Source organism: Sus scrofa, chromosome 3 (assembly GCF_054392235.1).
Source record: "Sus scrofa isolate SSC_HxYL_T2T_F1_AM1 chromosome 3, Sscrofa_HxYL_maternal_Yorkshire_Landrace_v2.0, whole genome shotgun sequence".
NCBI lineage: Eukaryota > Metazoa > Chordata > Mammalia > Artiodactyla > Suidae > Sus > Sus scrofa.
In genome coordinates this window covers 101,268,298-101,285,676 of record NC_139385.1, presented here as the reverse complement: position 1 = coordinate 101,285,676, position 17,379 = coordinate 101,268,298, and the positions used below count along the sequence as shown (strand labels likewise).

General features: G+C 35.5%; 2 long non-coding RNA genes across 4 annotated transcripts in view; one reads left to right on the top strand and one right to left on the bottom strand.

The window, feature by feature from the left end:
- The window catches only part of LOC146404808 (uncharacterized), a 471,462-nt gene extending 456,299 nt beyond the window's left edge, over window positions 1-15,163 (bottom strand). The window contains exon 1 of the long non-coding RNA XR_014841970.1: window positions 14,942-15,163. This is a non-coding gene — a long non-coding RNA (uncharacterized LOC146404808). The remainder of the gene's footprint in view (window positions 1-14,941) is intronic.
- Window positions 9,960-17,379, top strand: part of LOC110260015 (uncharacterized) — a 645,415-nt gene continuing 637,995 nt past the window's right edge. For 2 of the 3 annotated variants that reach the window (XR_014841967.1, XR_014841968.1), the window contains exon 1: window positions 15,206-15,338. This is a non-coding gene — a long non-coding RNA (uncharacterized LOC110260015). Of the gene's footprint in view, window positions 10,298-14,946; window positions 15,339-17,379 lie in introns of those variants that run through there. The other variant, XR_002342722.2, reaches the window with a different exon arrangement.

The following is a 17,379-nucleotide window of genomic DNA, read 5'->3' as shown; positions in this document are numbered from 1 at the left end:
AAGTGCTTCCAAATAGTCAGCTAATTTTTCTGATCTTCCTTTCCAGGATGTCTGGACACTTCAAATTCTTGCTGTCTTAACAGCTTTCTGATGTCTCTGAACAAATGTTGTTATATCATTACGTACAGGTTTAGTTCTACTCAGTCGTGCAAGTGGACCAAATAAAGCTAGCACATTTGATGAAGGTAGTAATTCCCTTTTACTAAGTATTAGAGAAAAAATTATAAAAGTGAATCTTTTTCCTATATTTACTCACTGCCTTTGCAGAGTTAATGCAAATATAGTGAGATTTTCTTTCTTTATTTGGTGTTTCACTAGGCTTTGACTAATTCTGATTAACAGGATAACATATGCAGATGTGTTCTAAACTGTATTGAAGGTAATTTATTTTTAAACAGAAAGGCATGTATTTGACTCCTGTTACACTTATCTAACTTTATCAGTTCAAAGAGAAATCAATTTATAAAAATTAGATCATAACTTTCAAATCTAAATTGAGAAAATGTCTTAAAAATATGTGTAGGACAGTTAATAATGTAAAAGCATCTACTTTTAAAATTTAAAAGTTGCATGTTTAATAGCAAAATTAAATGGATAAATAGTGAAAATTAATATTTTTTAGTTTCAAAGTAAATGTCACATTGAGCATTTTTAACTGAAGAGTAGATATTTAACAACATGGCTAATGAGCATCCAATCTGGAAATAAGAATTTAGATTATAATACACAAGAAGGCCATTTAATTTGAAATGCCTTCTCCCTAATATAAGCATGAAAGTTAAACACATATTAGGTAGACTAAATTAACTTTTCAAAATACCCTTGAAAATATAAATTTAAACTATATATTATTAAGTCTAGAAATTATGTAATTGGAAAGAAAATTATTGTCTATGCTATAACTATATTGTTAACAAATTTTACTTTTGGGAGTTCCCATCGTGGCTCAGCAGAAACGAATGTGGGTTCAACCCCTGATACTTGCTTAGTGGCTCAGTGCTGCTGTGATCTATGGTGTAGGTCACAGATGCAGCTCGAATCCCACATTGCTGTGGCTATAGCCTAGGCCGGCTGCTATAGCTCTGATTCGACCCCTAGCCTGAGAATTCCATATGCCTCAGGTGCGGCCCTAAAAAGAAAAAAAAAAAAAATTACTTTTAACCGTACAAAGTAGGCCCATATTCATGAAAACAATGGTCATTCATATTAGTCACTAAACATATTATCTGCTTTTGGTAATCCATTTTAATTTAAAGCTCCATAAATGAAACAAAAATTTAAAAATCTAAGTTAATGTATCCCCAAGCATGGGCATGAGTCTAAGCAAAAGCAATAATAACTATAAAAGTAACGTACACCAATATTAGAAAGTATATCATCAACAAAGACTGTTTAGTGTATTCTCAGAAAACAAATGGCATTGCTTTTTCTCTAAGTCTTGCAATTTTATTGTCCTAACCTCATAAATCTTCCCAAAACTTCTTATGTATAAAAATTGCTTGGAGAATGAGTACCTATTAATTAGGAAGACAAAAACAAAACAGAACAAAACAACAAAAACCTGAAAATAGCAGTTCCTGATGACAATGTTCAGGAAAAGGAACACTTACTCATTAGTGATGGGAATGCAAAATGGTAGAACAACTTTGGGAGATAGTTTCGCAGTTTCTTACAAAGCTAAACATTGCCTTACCATGTGATTAAGCAATCACACTTCCAGACGTTTACCCAACAGAACTGAAAATGTGTGTCTAAGCAAAAACCTACACATAAATGTTTACAGCAGCTACATTCATAAACAACCAAAGTTAGAAGCACCCACAGTGTCCTTCAACAGATGAATGAATGACCAAATTGTTCCATATCCATATGAAACAATATTGTTCTGCATTACAAATAAGTGAGTTATCGAGCAAGATGAAAATACTTGGATGAATATGAAATGCATATTGATAAATCAAAGAAACTATTCTGAAAAGGTCATATACACTATAACTCAAATTATATGACATTTTGGAAAAAAAAAACAAACTTTAGATACGGCAGAAAAAGATCAGTGGTTCCAGAAAAGGATGCAGGTTGAATAAATGAATGAAGTACAGAAGATTCCTTAGGGCAGTGAAGCTATTCTATATGACACTGTAATTATGGATACATCACACTGTGTATTTCACAAAATGTCTAAAGCCTTTCAGCATAGAGTCAACGTTAGTGACACATATTCTAAAAAGTAATTTAGGAGCTCAGGAAGTCCAGGATGGAATATAATATGCATATACATATGTCAAAACATATGACTATCATGGTAAACACAAACCAAAAACTAAAATAGATTCTCTCTCTCACACACACACAAAAGGAAACCCAAACATTATACTAAAGAAAACCATCTATGTGAAAAAAGAATCTGGGAGAGAATGGATATGTGCATATGTAAGACTGGAACACTATGCTGTACAGCAGAAATTATCACAACCTTGTAAACTAACTATATGTCAATAAAACAAAAAAAGGGGGGAGACCAAAAGAAAATAACAAAGATGAACTCTCAAAAACAAAAAAACAAACAAACAAAGGAAACCAAACAACAAGTAACCAAACAGCAGTAAGTATATACCTACAAATAACTGCTCTAAATATAAATACACTAAGTAACCCAATTGAAAGGCATAAGGTGGCTGAATAAACTTAATTAAAAAGAAAGAGAAAATGAAAAACACCTCCCATCTATATTTTGCCTAGAAAAGATTCACTTCATATCTAAAAACAAACACACAGACTGAAAGTAAAGGGATGTACAAAGATAGTCCATACAAATGGAATGAAAAAAAAAAAAAAAAAAGACTGGAGTGGTAATGCTAATATCAGACAAAAGAAACATTAAAACAAACTCTATGACAAAAGACAATGGTGAGTATCACATAATGATAAAAGATTCCATTCCACAAGAAGATATAACATTTGTAAACATATATGTGCCTGACATAGCAAAATTTAAATACATAAAGCAAATATTAACAGACATAAAGGTAGAAAACGACAATAATACAATGATAGTAGGGGACTTTAATACCCCACTTACATCAATGAATATATTATCCACTTATAGAAAATCAATAATGAAATAGTGGCCTTAAGTAACGCATTAAACCAGATAGACTTAAGCAAAATCTACAGAATATTACATCAAGAAGATGCAAAATACATATTCCTTTAAAGTGTACATGGCATATTTTATAGAATAGATCACATGTAAGGTCACAAAACAAGTCTCAACAAAGTTAAGACTGATATCATATCAAGCATCTTTTCCAACCAAAATGGTATGAAACTTAAAATCAATCACACACAGCGAGAGAAAAAAAAAAAAAAAAAAAGTGGAGAGTAAGCAACATGATACTTAAAAAAAAAAAAGGTGTCAAGAAATCAAAGAAAAAAAACATAAATCAAAGAGAAGAAGTTTAAAAAATGCTGATGTAAATGAAAATAGAAACACAACTGTTCAAAATTTATGGAAAGCAGAAGCAGTTCTAAGTTTACAGCAATACAGGTCTACCTAAAGAAACAAGAAGAATCTCAAATAAACAATCTAACTTGACACCTAAATGAATTAGAAAAAGAAAGAAAAAAATCTCAAAGTTAACATAAGGAAGGAATTAATAAAGATCAGAGCAGAAATGAATGAAATAGAATAAAAAAATTAAAAGATTAATGAAACTAAAAGACGTCTTTCTGAAAAATAAATAAACTTGATAAGCCCAGACCCAGCAAGGAAAAAAAAAAAAAAAGAGTGGAAAAACTAAGTAAAATTAGAAATGAAAGGAGAATTTACAATCAATATCACAAAAATACAATCATAAAAGAGTACAATAAACAATTATACACCAACAAATTGAGCAACATAGAATAAATGGATAAATTCCTTGAAATATACAATTGTCAAACAGTAAATCAAAAAGAAACAATGTTTGAACAGACTGATTACTAGTAATGAAATTAAATCAATAATCTAAAAATTTGCAACAAACAAAACTCCAGAACCAGACAGCTTCATGGAGGAATTCTATAAATTAAAGAATAATTTGTTTCTATCCTTCTTGAAATATTACAGAAAAATTGAAGAGGGAAAAAACACTTCTAAACTCTACAAGGCCAGAATTACCCTGATAACAAAACCAGATACTTTAATAAAGAAAATTACAGGCCTATATCCCTGATGAATGCACAGGCAAAATTCCCCAACAAAATGTTAGTAAATCCTGTTCAATAATATAGTAAAAGAATCAAATCACACTTCATAATCAAGTGGGATTTATTCCCTGGATGCAAAACAATGCTATATACCACATGAAAAAAAGAAATGTAAAAATTTCATGATCATATCAATATACATAGTAAAACCATTTGATGAAATTCAATTTCTGTTGCATTTCTACACACTAATAATAAACTATTGGAAGGGGCAACTGAAACAATTTAAGTTAAAAATGAATCAAAAATAATAAAATACTTAAGAACACACCCTAGAAATAATACCATGGCCAAATGATTAATTAACCTAAAACAAAGGAGGCAAAAATATACAATGGGGAAAGGACAATCTTCATTAAGCGGTGTTGAGAAATCTATGCAACTTCACATGAAAGAATGAAACAAAACAATTTTCTTACTAAACCATTTTCTAGCATCTTATACAATAAACAGAAAATGGATTAAAGATTTAAATATAAGACCTGAAATCATAAAAGTCTTATTAAAAAACAGGCAATTCACCTTTTGAATTAAGTTAAAATTGAAATTGGTATTAGCATTCATTTTATGTGTGTGGATGTGTGTTGGGGAACTGTCTGCTTAGGCAAGGACAACAAAAGCAAAAATAAACAAATGGGACCACATTAAATGAAAAAGCTTTTCCTCGGTAAAGGAAATAACCAACAAAAGAAAATAGCCACTTACTGAACAGGAGAATATAATTGCACATACGTCTGATAAGGGATTACTATCTCAAATATATAAAGAACTCACACAACTCAATATCAAAAAAACAAACAATCCAAAAAAAATGGGAGAAGGCCTCATTATATATGTATATTCACATTTTCACAATATTACTATGTCATAAAAAATAATGAATTTTTGCCATTTACAACATCATGGATTAATCTGTAGAATATAATACTCAGTAAAATATGTCAGATAGGGAGTTCCCATAGCGGCTTAGCAGTAACAAACTCGACTAAGATCGATGAGGATGCAGGTTTGATCCCTGGCCTCACCTAGTGGGTTAAGGATCTAGCTTTGCTGTGTGCTGTGGTGTAGGTCACAGATGTGGCTCAGATCTTGTGTTGCTGTGGCTATGACATAGGATGGCAGTTGTAATACGACCCCTACTCTGGGAACTTCCACATGCTGTGGGTGAGGCCCTAAAAAGCAATAATAATAATAATGTCAGACAAAGACAAATTCTGTATGCTTTCATGTATATGTGGAATATAAAAAACAAAACAAACAAATATAACAAAACAGAAACAGATTCACAAATGCCAAAAACAAACTAGCGGTCATCAGATGGAAGATAGATGGGGGAATCAGTAAAATAGGTGAAGAGGATTAAAAGGTACAAAGTCCCAGTTATACAATAAGTAAGTCACAGTGATGTAATGTACAGCACAGGGAATATAGTGAATAACAACTCTGTATAGTGCATATTCTATAAGAAATATTAAATGACTTGTACACCTGAAACTAATATATAATATTGTAAGTCAACTATACTTCAATTATTAAAAAAAAGAAATTAAATTTGTACAATGAAAAGTACAAAGATTGCTGAAACAATTTATGTGTGTGTGTGTGTATTTTACAGCTTTACCTGAATCATATGGAAGTTCATAGGCTAGGAGTCGAATCAGAGATGCAGCTGCTGGTCTACAGCACAGACACAGCAATGCCAGATCCAAGTCATGTCTGAGACCTACACCACAGCTGATGGCAATGCCAGATCTCCAACACACGAGGCCAGGGATCAAACCTGTGTCCTCATGAATGCTCATCAGATTCGTTTCCACTGAACCACAAAGGGAACTCCTGCTGAAAGAACTTTTAAAGATCCAAATAAATTAATAAGAATTCTGGGAGCTCTCTTGTGGTGCAGTGGGTTAAGGATCCAGTGTGTCACTCCTGGAGCTTAGGTTGCTGCTGTGGCGTGGGTTTGATCCCTGGCATGGGAATTTCCATAACCACGGACCTGGCCAAAAAAAAAAAAAGAATTCCAGATTTTGGAATGGAAGGTTCCATATTTCTTATGATTGCAACTCTTTCTAAATTTGATCTATAGATTCAATAAAATCCCCACCAACATATAAGCAAGCATTTTTGGTAGAAATTGACAAGCTGATTTTTCAAATTAATATATAAATGGAATAGCTTTAACAAATTGTGAAAAATAAGAGCAAAGCTTAAGGGCATAAACTTTCTGATACTTAATCTTACTTTCAAGCCACAGTAATAAAGACAATGTTACACTGGTGTACAAATAGGTATACAGACTAAAAGAACAAAACTATGAATCCCAAAATAAACTATTAAATTAATTATTTTTGGCAAAGAAACAATATTCAAAAAATAAATTGTACTTAGAAGCCACCCTCACCCTATATACAAAATTACCTCAAAATGGGCCATGAACATAAATATAAGAATTAACATTACAAAACCTCCAAAAGAAAATCTAAGAGATAATCATCAAGGTCTTGGGCTAAGCAGAGAGCGCTGATATTCAACATCAAAATATCATTCATAAAATAAATATAATACAGTTTAATTTCAGCAACAGTAAATATTACTGTGTTTAAATCATTAATAAAATTGAAAAAACAAGCCATATCTGAAAATCATATATGTAATAAAGGACTTGTATCCAGAATAAATAGTAAATCTTTCAAATCAGTATGTAAAAGACAAGAATTTCAATTAAACAGTTAGCAAATGATTCAAATAGATATTTCACCAAAGATCATATATTAAAACCTAGTATGTACATGGTAAGATGCTCAATATCCTTAGTAATTAGGGAAATGTAATTGAAAAACACAATGAGATACCACCATATACACACAACCTGGATAGTATCAAAAGACATAACAACCAGTGTTGGCAAGGATGTAGAAAAATAGGTGACCGCATACATTGCTGGTAGGAATAAAAACGGTTTAGCAATTTTAGAAAAGATTTTGGCAGTTTCTTTAAAAAATATATATGTATATGCATACACACAACATACACACACACACACACATATATATATGTCCTTATCTTTCCATTTCTAGTTATTTTCTTGAGAAATAAAAGAGCTTATGTCCATGTAAACGCTTGAACATGAATGTCCAATGACATTATTCATAACATCCCCATACTGGAAACAATCTAATGTGTATTAACCAGTGAATGGATAAACAGAATGTGTTACATTCACACTATATTTGCCAACTGCAAAACACTATATACTGTATGGTTATATTCTAAGAAATTTTCAGAAGAGCCAAAATTATAGAAACCAAAAGCAGATAATTGCCTGGGACTAATGAAATTAGGAACTGAGTGGAAACAAGCAGAATACAACTAATGGGTGATGAAATGTTTTACTTCTGGATTGTAGTGATGGTTGTATAACTGTATAAATTTACTAAAAATAATTTAATTGTAAGCCTATCATGCTCAAGTCTATAGTATATAAATGTTAACTCTTTGTTAAGCTATAAAAATGGATACTACAACCTGGCAGAAAATAGTGCCTTTCTCAAAGACTTATAAAGACGGCCGGAGTTCCTGTGATGTCGAAGTAGCTAACGAATCCAACTAGGAACCATGAGGTTGCGGGTTCGGTCCCTGCCCTTGCTCAGTGGGTTAAAGGATCCTGCATTGCCCTGAGCTGTGGTGTGGGTCGCAGACGCGGCTCGGATCCTGCGTTGCTGTGGCTCTGAGGTAGGCCAGTTGCTACAGCTCCGATTAGACCCCTAGCCTGGGAACCTCCATATGCCGCGGGAGCCGCCCAAGAAATGTAAAAAAAAAGACGGCCCTATTCATATTTTCAAATAATTCATCAGTCTGTCGATTATATATTATGTGTTCAAATCAGATATCTTCTTTGGAAGTCAATGCACCTATTATAGGCAAAATAATGATCCCTCAAAGATGCCTATGTCCTAATTCCCAGAACCTGTGAATAGTTAGGTTATATGGCAAAGGAGAATTAAAGTTGTACATAGCATTAAGAAAGCTACTTGGTTAACCTCGAGACAGGAATATTTTTCTGGATTATCCATGTGGACCCAATGTAATCACAAAGTTCCTAGTGAAGAAGGGGGTTGGAATGTTAGTGTTAAGAATGTTGCAGCATGAGAAAGACTCCACTAGCTTTGAAATTAGGAAAAGGTCATGAGTCAAGGAATGACAACAGCCTCTAGAAGCTGGAGGAAAAAAGAAAATAGAATCTTACCCAGGGTTTTGAGAACAAAACACATCTCAGCTGATTGATTTTAGCCAGTGATACCTATTTTAGACTTTTGACCTCCAGAACTATAAGACAGAAAATGCATGTTTAAAGCCACTAAACAAGTGGTGATTTTTTAACAGCAGCAATAGAAAACTAATGTGGCACTCGCTCCCCAGCTGCTGGGAATACTGGCTACTGATGGATAAGAAATGTCTCTCACCTGGAACTGCCCTCGGTTGTATGGAATCCTTTAGTTAAGGTATTTCTTCCTTCTAGAGTGTGCCAATGACTGGCTGATGTAAGATTACAAAGGCTTTGTTTGTAAGTAAACTGCAGGTCAGCATGTTGCTCTGTCTGCTAATACCTTCATTTTCTTAATTACAGATCTTGAGACCATTTCCCAATAAATCTGCATATGACTCTCCATCTTGAAATCTGTATTCTGTGATGCAGCTCTGTTAACATAGATTCTGCATAAAGAGACTCTGCCTCTTCACTGACAGCTAAAGAAAAATCTCTCTCAAATTTCAGAACTGTTTAGAAACTCTAACAAATACTTTTCCATAATGCATTATTTTCAGTTTTTCCCTAAGATTGCACATTTTGATTAACAACTACATTCCCAATGAGCAAAATCCTTTTAATGCGCCTTGATTTTGCTAAATAAACCTTTTTAAAAGATTAAGTATTATATCATTTATTCAAAGCAGCAGTTTTGGTAGGTGAGGTTTCAAGTCAACATGTGTATAGGAATGTCAGCTTAAAACAAAGCTTCCTATTCATACCTAATATCCTTGCCATAGCATATCATAAAATAAACCAAAAACCCAAAAATAAAGAAACCAAAACAAAACAAAATAAAAAAAAACTTACAAAATTAACTTCATATTTGCTTAAATACATAGAGCCATGCATAAAGAAGACACAATCACATTTTTGTCTTTGAAAACATTAAGTTGGTAGTTCAATATTGAAGCACGAGGGGAGATTCCTATAGAAATGACTGATCACTGTTATGTATTAGGACATACTCCTTTTTGAGTGGCACCAATATAATTATATTGCTGTTCCTGACTCATAACTATCAGATACTGGGTTTCAAATGAATTAACAGTTAATAAAGTTTATAAGTCTTGCAGAGAGGTCAGGAATCTGAGCAATTCTATTATTTTTGCTTAATTTCTTCCCTTTGTGAAATATGGATAACTTGAAAAGATCTCATATTCATCTTTTTACTTTTTTTTAATTTAATGAACTTTTATTGAGCATAATCAAGGAATCTTGTTATGTATTTCGCAAAAAGGAACTCCTTGTTTAGATGATTCAAAATTAAAACTGAAAGAGATCCTACAGTGATTCCAACGTGTCAGGAAATCTGTTCAGAGAAAAAGCAGACTTCAATGTCCTCATTGTATATCTTAGGAAACTAGGCCTTGAAAAATATCTCCCCCACCCACCCAAGTTTATATACCTAGTGGCTGCAGAGACAGAATGAAATCCAAATAAGTCTAAGATTATTTCCACCAAAAGAGCCTTAAAATACAAAGAAGAAGGAAAATGTGGGGATGTGATTTGTGAGAGACCTAACCTCCAACTATTTGCTTGAAAATGAAGTGGGGGGAGATCGCATTGAAAACAAGAGAAGTGAATATTGCTAACAACCAGAGATTTTGGAAAGAGGTACCAAGTCCCAGAGAATTGCAACTTCAACTGACATCTTCATATCAGTCTTTGAAACCCTGATTAATGAAACTAACCATACTGGCTGGACTCTTGAACTCCAGATGGTATGGTTTCAAGCAGGTAAGTGTGTGGTAACTTGTTGTGCAGCAATAGAAAATGATATATTTACTGTTATTTTTGCTGTATGACCAATGAGTAAAACCTTTCTCTGCAGCGTTCTTGTTTCTAAACTTGGAGAGTGGGCAACCTAGAAACAATGAAAGGAAGAAACCCTCTATATTTGGCTTTCTGCTTGAAGTTTGATAAAATGTGGAGCACGACAGTAAGAATGGAGTTAGAGAAACTGCTTTTAATTTCTGATTTAGCCACTTATTGGCTGTGTGGCATTAAGCAAGTCTTTAAAATTTCCTTAAGTCTTACATTTCATAGTTAATAAAAACAGAAAATAACCACTCCAAATATCTCTTAGAGTTGTGCAGTAGAAAATATTTATGAAAGCGAAATGCACATTATATCCATACCAAAAGACAGAATTCAAAATGGAGAGCTGTGAAGAGTTATAAAAGAGCAACATGTCTTTCCACTGTATAGTTTCTGTTTTTGTTTTTTACGGCCGCACCCCCAGCATATGGAGGTTCCCAGGCTAGGCATCCAAGCGGAGCTGCAGCTGTTGTCCTATGCCACAGCCACAGTAACGCCAGATCCCAGCTGTGTCTGTGACCTATACCATAGCCCACAGCAATGCCGGATCCCCAATCCACTGAGCAAGGCCAGGAATCGAACCCACAACCTCAGATTTGTTTCTGCTGCACCATGACTGAAGGAAACTCCTTCACTGTAGCTTTTGCCAGAAATATTGACTTGCAGTAGAATAAGATCCTTCCACTCCAGATATCTATAGATACCATTTCTTGGGATAATCTGACTTGCCTCAAAAAGTTGAGAGTGGCTTAACCTACATTCACTAATGACAACTATGTTCAATAAACTGATTTCCATTTTCAACACACCCTAGAGAACGTGTAACTAGCTGTGTCTGGGATTAAGTTCCACGTCTTCATTCCTAAGAGATGGTTGAGAGCTACATGGAAAGTCTGCTGATCATAAACCAATCCAAGTACTGATCATGTATAACTCTCAATCTATTTTCTGAAAATATCAGGGCATGATTTTTAAGGATTATAAACTCTGCCATTTCCTAATCTAAGTACAAATGCTTATTCAGAAACTTACCAGCAGTTGCACCTTGGAAAAGGAATTTAAATTTTCAATTCTACAAAACAGGTATGATAACACCTGAGTAAATTAGAATTTAACCAGATATAGATTAAAAGATTTATTGTGAGGAACTGGCTTACAAAACTGGTGGAGCTAGGCAAATGAAAATCCCCTAGTACAGGCAAACTCTCAGGCATGGGCTGTTATCTGCTGTCCATAACAGAATTTCTTCATTAGGGCTACCTTAGCTTTTTCTACTAAGTGCTTTCTACTGACTGATTCAGGCCCACCCAGATTTTCTAGAGTAACCTTTCTTTTTAAAAACCAGTCATAGCACATCTCCAAAATATCTTCCTAGCAACACACTGTTCATAGCATACTAGCACCCAGTTCACTCTACATTTAATTTGAATGATTTAGAACATGTTTATGAGGTGAGTCCTATAATCATAGAATTAGGTGTTCAAAGAATGTTAAATTTGAATAAAAGTTGCAAAATGCTCTGAATTTGTTCTTATCTCATTGAGGACTAGTTATGGCTAGAACTAAAGATTTCATGTATTTGCACTAGTCTGGGGCCACAACTTTCCAAAAGTGCTTTATTACACAGCTTTGCTATAAAATTTGTGGAAGATAGTAGTGAAGAGAAACAGTCTAACTCTTTAGCTATTCTTATATACATACTTTCCTGGATTTCCTAGGTTTGAATTGGCATGTTTGCTCCCAAAGTATTTATGCTACTGGTTATTTTTGCACCAAAATGTCCTGGAAGCTTGTATCAGAGCATCAGTCTGTGACTCACTGCATACCTGATTGATCTCTAAAACATTTATGAGTCCAGAACTGAGTAGAGTTGACCCTTAAACAACACAGGGTAAGGGGCATCAACGCTTATGCAGCCAAAAATCTGCATATGACATTACAGTTGCCCCCTTCCAATATCTATGGTTTCACATCTGTGGATTCAACCAACCATACTATGTGTAGTACTGCAGTAGGTATTCAGTAAATAAAAACCGGTAAAATAGTGGCTCCTTGGGGTTTAAACCAGTGCTGTTCCAAAGTCAACTGTAAAACTTATAAGTATGTAAAATTAAGAAATATACAATGACATGGTATCATTATTAGCTGTTTTATAAAGTTTTGCTAGCATTTTTCAGTCTGTGTAGTTTCAAATGTTTTAATTTTTATAATGATTTTTATTTTTTCCATTATAGCTGGTTTACAGTGTTCTGTCAGTCTTCTACTGTACAGCAAGGTGACCCAGTTACACATACATATATACATTCTTTTTTCTCACATCACCATGCTCCATCATTATGTGACTTGCTAGCATGTTTCATACCACTTGTACATTTATATTAAAATGTATATTAAACTGATTTGTTACAGCAGCCCTAGGAAACAAAACATTAGCTTTTTCTTCTTAATTGAATCACCCTCCCTTTTTTTTTTCCAATAGCTCTTCCTGAGATCACCCTCTAAATAAAATACCCACATCAAGATCCTTCGCTCAGGATCTCCCCTACCCAATCAAATATCTCACTTTTTCTCTTTTTTCATTTCCTTTCACTCAGTTTTCATCACTTGAGATAAACTACTTATGGTTCCAAATAAGTTCTCTCACTTACATGTGCTACTTCACATGTACTACTCACATGACTGCTTAGAACTTTCTCCCTAGGACCTTTTCTTTAACTCATATCTTAACTAATTTATTTGGAATAAAAGTCTTTGCTGATGGTAATTAAAGTAAGTCTCAAGATCCTTACTTGAATTACCATCAGTTGAGACGACATCATCCTGGGTTAGGTTGTGCCTTAAATACAAAGACAAGTCTCCATTAAGAGACAGAAGAAAGGACACACAGAAACACAGAAAAGTCATGTGACAATAGAGGGAGAGACTGGAGTGACATGTCTACAGGTCAAGGAATACCAAGGGTTGTGTACTTTCAGTAGGAGCTAAATGAGAAGCTTAGGACATATCCTTCCTCAGAGCTTCTAGAAGGAAACAATCCTTTTAACACGTTTTGTTAGTTTGTTTTTTAGGGCCTCACCCCCAGCATATGGAAGTTCACAGGTTAGGGGTCAAATAGGAGCTGTAGCTGCTTGCCTACGCCACAGCCACAGCCATGCCAAATCCTTAACCCACTGAGCGAGGCCAGGTATCGAACTCACATATGTTTTCTTGCTCTTAAAAGTTATAGTTTAGGCACTATCTCTTTCATGGTGTTCCTCCAAAGAAACCAGGCACCCCTTCTTAAGTACTATAATACATGAATTTATTTATCATTATAACCTTGAATAAGAAAACATTTACTTGCCTTACTATTTTAGTCCCTAGTAGCTTGTATACCTTTCATTATTACAGAAGTCACATTATTATTCAGAAGTCACATTCTGAACTTCCAAGGTAGACATTTCTTTGGGGGTGGGAAACACTATTCAACTCACTATGCACAATCACCCCCAAATACAGTTTCAGTTTTTTTTTGTTGTTGTTGTTGTTTTTAACCATGGTTATCAGCAGATCTAATTTAGTCTGTTACCCATTCACGTGTGCTAGCAGAAGAACTAAAGACTTCTGGTTCAGAGCCAAAAGAAGTTATTAGTCACAGTAAACCAAGCAGCATAAGGATAAAATTTCACTCAGTTCTCTTATGAACCCCAAACCCAACACTATCAAAATTAAGGGACCAGATGGATACCGTCACACACTGTGTATTCTCTTACAGAAGAGGAACACTGAACTTAGGGAATTTGGCATTTTATAAGCAGTGAATAAGCCTGATTTTTTTTTTTTTTTTTTTTTTTTAATGGAGCGGGACATCACTACATGCCTCAGGGATTCTTTCTAGATATACGACCCTGAGAAATGTCTTGTTTAAAGTGTGGTCATAGGAGTTCTCTTGTGGCTCAGTGGGTGAAGGATCCTGTGTTGTTACTGCTGTGGCTCTGATTACAGCTAGGGCTGCATTCCATCCCTGGCCCAGGAATTTCGACATGCAGCAAGTATTGTCAAAAATAGAAAAAAAAAATTTTTTTTAAATGTCATCTTTATAAAAGGGGGGTGGGGAGGAGTTCCATGTAGGCCTGGTGGTTGAGGATTAGGCATTGTCACTGCTGTGGCATGGGTTCAATCCCTGGCCCAGGAACTTCCTCATATCCCCAGTGCAGCCAAAAAATATGTAATAAATAGAGGGTCAGGGCTTCACATTACAGGCACAGCAGGTAAAACCATGCAGGATTGCTCAGGACCCAGGGTAAATTTCCTCTCCCAATACTTTGTATCAGAATTTGCTTACCAGGGACACGAATCCATCAAAACAATACTCTGCAAAATGCACGGGATTTGCATTTTTTCAGCCCACACTTTACCATTCCCATCATCCTCTGACAAGTAGTTTGTATGAAAAATAATTGTCTCACTATTCCTCTAAAAACTGTAGTTCCACTATAAACGTATAAGGAGTGCTGTAATGGTCACATCATGTTACACTTCCATAAGCAAAGTTTTATATACACATATACATTTTTTATTTACCTCAGCTACTGGAATGCCGGAGGACCAAGTTTCCAGAGTCCTCACAAGAAGTCTCGCATGTGCCACAAATCAAGGAAACCTCAATCCTCTTGGAAACCTAACCCCCACCAATCTCAGAGACACAGTGAAGTAGCGTCTCCTCCAGCATGACACCCAGGTAGCTGGCAAAACGGCTCCTGCCCAGAGATCACCTGAGAGGCGAGCCCGCCATGATCAGCCCATGGAACATCTGCGCATGCGCGGACCGCAAAGCTCTAGCGTTCCAGAACCCCGCCCGGAACCCCGCCCGAAGCTCGCCCCGCAGGCGAGCCTCTGACGCCGGACTGCGACCTGTCCCGGGTCGGCCCACACCCAGAGCCTAGGAACCTGAGTCCATTCTGAGATGGGCGTCCATCAGGTCAGTTTTTAAATATAAAAAATTGTTAAAGATTCCCGCAGGAAAAATAATTACCAACGCATTATACTTCTGAAGTGGTTAAAAAAAATCATTAATAGCTTTTAAGTTATATTTTCTCAACACTGAGGTATTTGCCTAAATGCTTCTCATAAATTAATGAAATTTTAAATCTTAAGTCTTCCTGAGACAATTGCGCTTATGACAAGAATTTTCTTTTGTGAAGAAGGGGAGGAAAAACATGTGAACCTCGTTTTCCTTTGAGAATGTGAATTTGCATTTCTTACATCAAAACCAAAAAATGGAGTACATGTCTTATATAAGGCTTAGATACTGTCATTGCAGACAATGTTAATGTTAAAATTTCCTTGAATTTTTCTGTGTATTTCTTTGAAAATATGTAGTTCTCATTATTTTAAAATATTTTTGGAACATAATTATTTTTAAATTTACAGACTCCCCTCTCCCCCGCAGTGTGAGGGATAAACTTAGCGATATAAAGGAGTACCAAATTAAGAGGAAATCTTTGGAAGACCAGCAGTAAGGATTTCTGAGTGGGAGGGAAAGTGTTCATGGAAAAATATTTTGATTTGAAAGAAAGAACAAAGCTTAGAATAGATGTAATGGCTAGCTCCATTATATGTACCCCCACCTATATAATAAAGTTTACTTTCTGGAGTACCTGTTGTGGCTCAGCAGAAATGAATTTGACTAGGAACCATGAGGTTATGGGTTCGATCCCTGGCCTCCCTCAGTGGGTTAAGGATCCTGCGTTGCCTTGAGCTGTGGTGTAGGTCCCAGACGGGGCTCTGATGTGGCGTTGCTGTGGCTGTGACATAGGACGGCAGTTGTAGCTCCAATACGACCCCTAGGTTTATTTTCTTTTAAAATCTAAATAGATCACATAATCATTATGTCCTTGTAGAAAAAAGGCCCCATACTTTTACACATTAATTTCATGAAAATTCAGTATTATAAAATGCTATTTGAGTTGGGAGAGGGCTTGCCATTTTTAATGAGTTAGGATCGAGACCAGACTTCAGTCTAGTGTATTACTCTGAATTTGTGATGTAAAAGATCAGGATCAAGTTTAGCTATAGCTAGAATGAAATGAGCCCTGAGTGATTTGACCAGATTCTTTGCATGACAGAGGGTTGAATGAGACTTTTGTTTGTATGTTTCCAGAACTGACTTTCAGGGTCTAGAGCTGGAATCATTGAGACTCTGACAATTATTCAGTAGAGACTTGACAACATTTGGGTGCAGAACCCCTTATAAAGTTCAGTCAGAGATGGAAGATCCAGCTCTACTGCAGTCAAATTACACTCAATCCTTAGTAACTTTTAGGAGAGTTTTGGAGCTCTTTATTCTAATTGACTGCCCATCCCACTGGGCAACATCTCCAAGCACCTGCTCCAGAACTGAGGACAGGGCCAGTGTCCCCCTTCTCCTTGAATGACATCACTCCATTACAAGGTATTGAATGGGTAGAATAGCCTTCTCAGCTTATCTTTCTGAATATGTAAATTTTGCCTTATGAATGAGTTGGGACAAGGGTAATAAGGGCCAGAAAATTCTCAGCCTAGATCCTCTGTTCTATAGGAAGGATGGATTGGGGAAGGGAGCCCCCAGGTTCTTGGCAACATTCACCAGACATTTAACCTCTGTCACCTCTGATAGCCTACCCTTCTTGTTGAAATACCATATCATTGACTGGAAGGTGAGGAGAGAAGGGAACCCTGTTTTATTGGTCACACTGCCTGGATTGGAGCTTTTTGTCATCATACTTTAAAAATATATGTATTTACAACCAAGACTTCTTATTTTATTAAAGCTAAACAAGCATATTAATGGTCAGGGCATGGAAATGAGAAAGCAGGGCCAGCTCCTAGACTGCAGATGAATCTAGAAAAATTGTTGGTGAGGGGAACTTGGGAGAGGGAGCAGGCATGGTAGGAGTCTGTGCTTACTGTCCAGGCGGAGCGAGAATGGAGGAGTGAGGGAACGGATCATGTCCAAGTGACACAGATTCTCACTGTTCTTA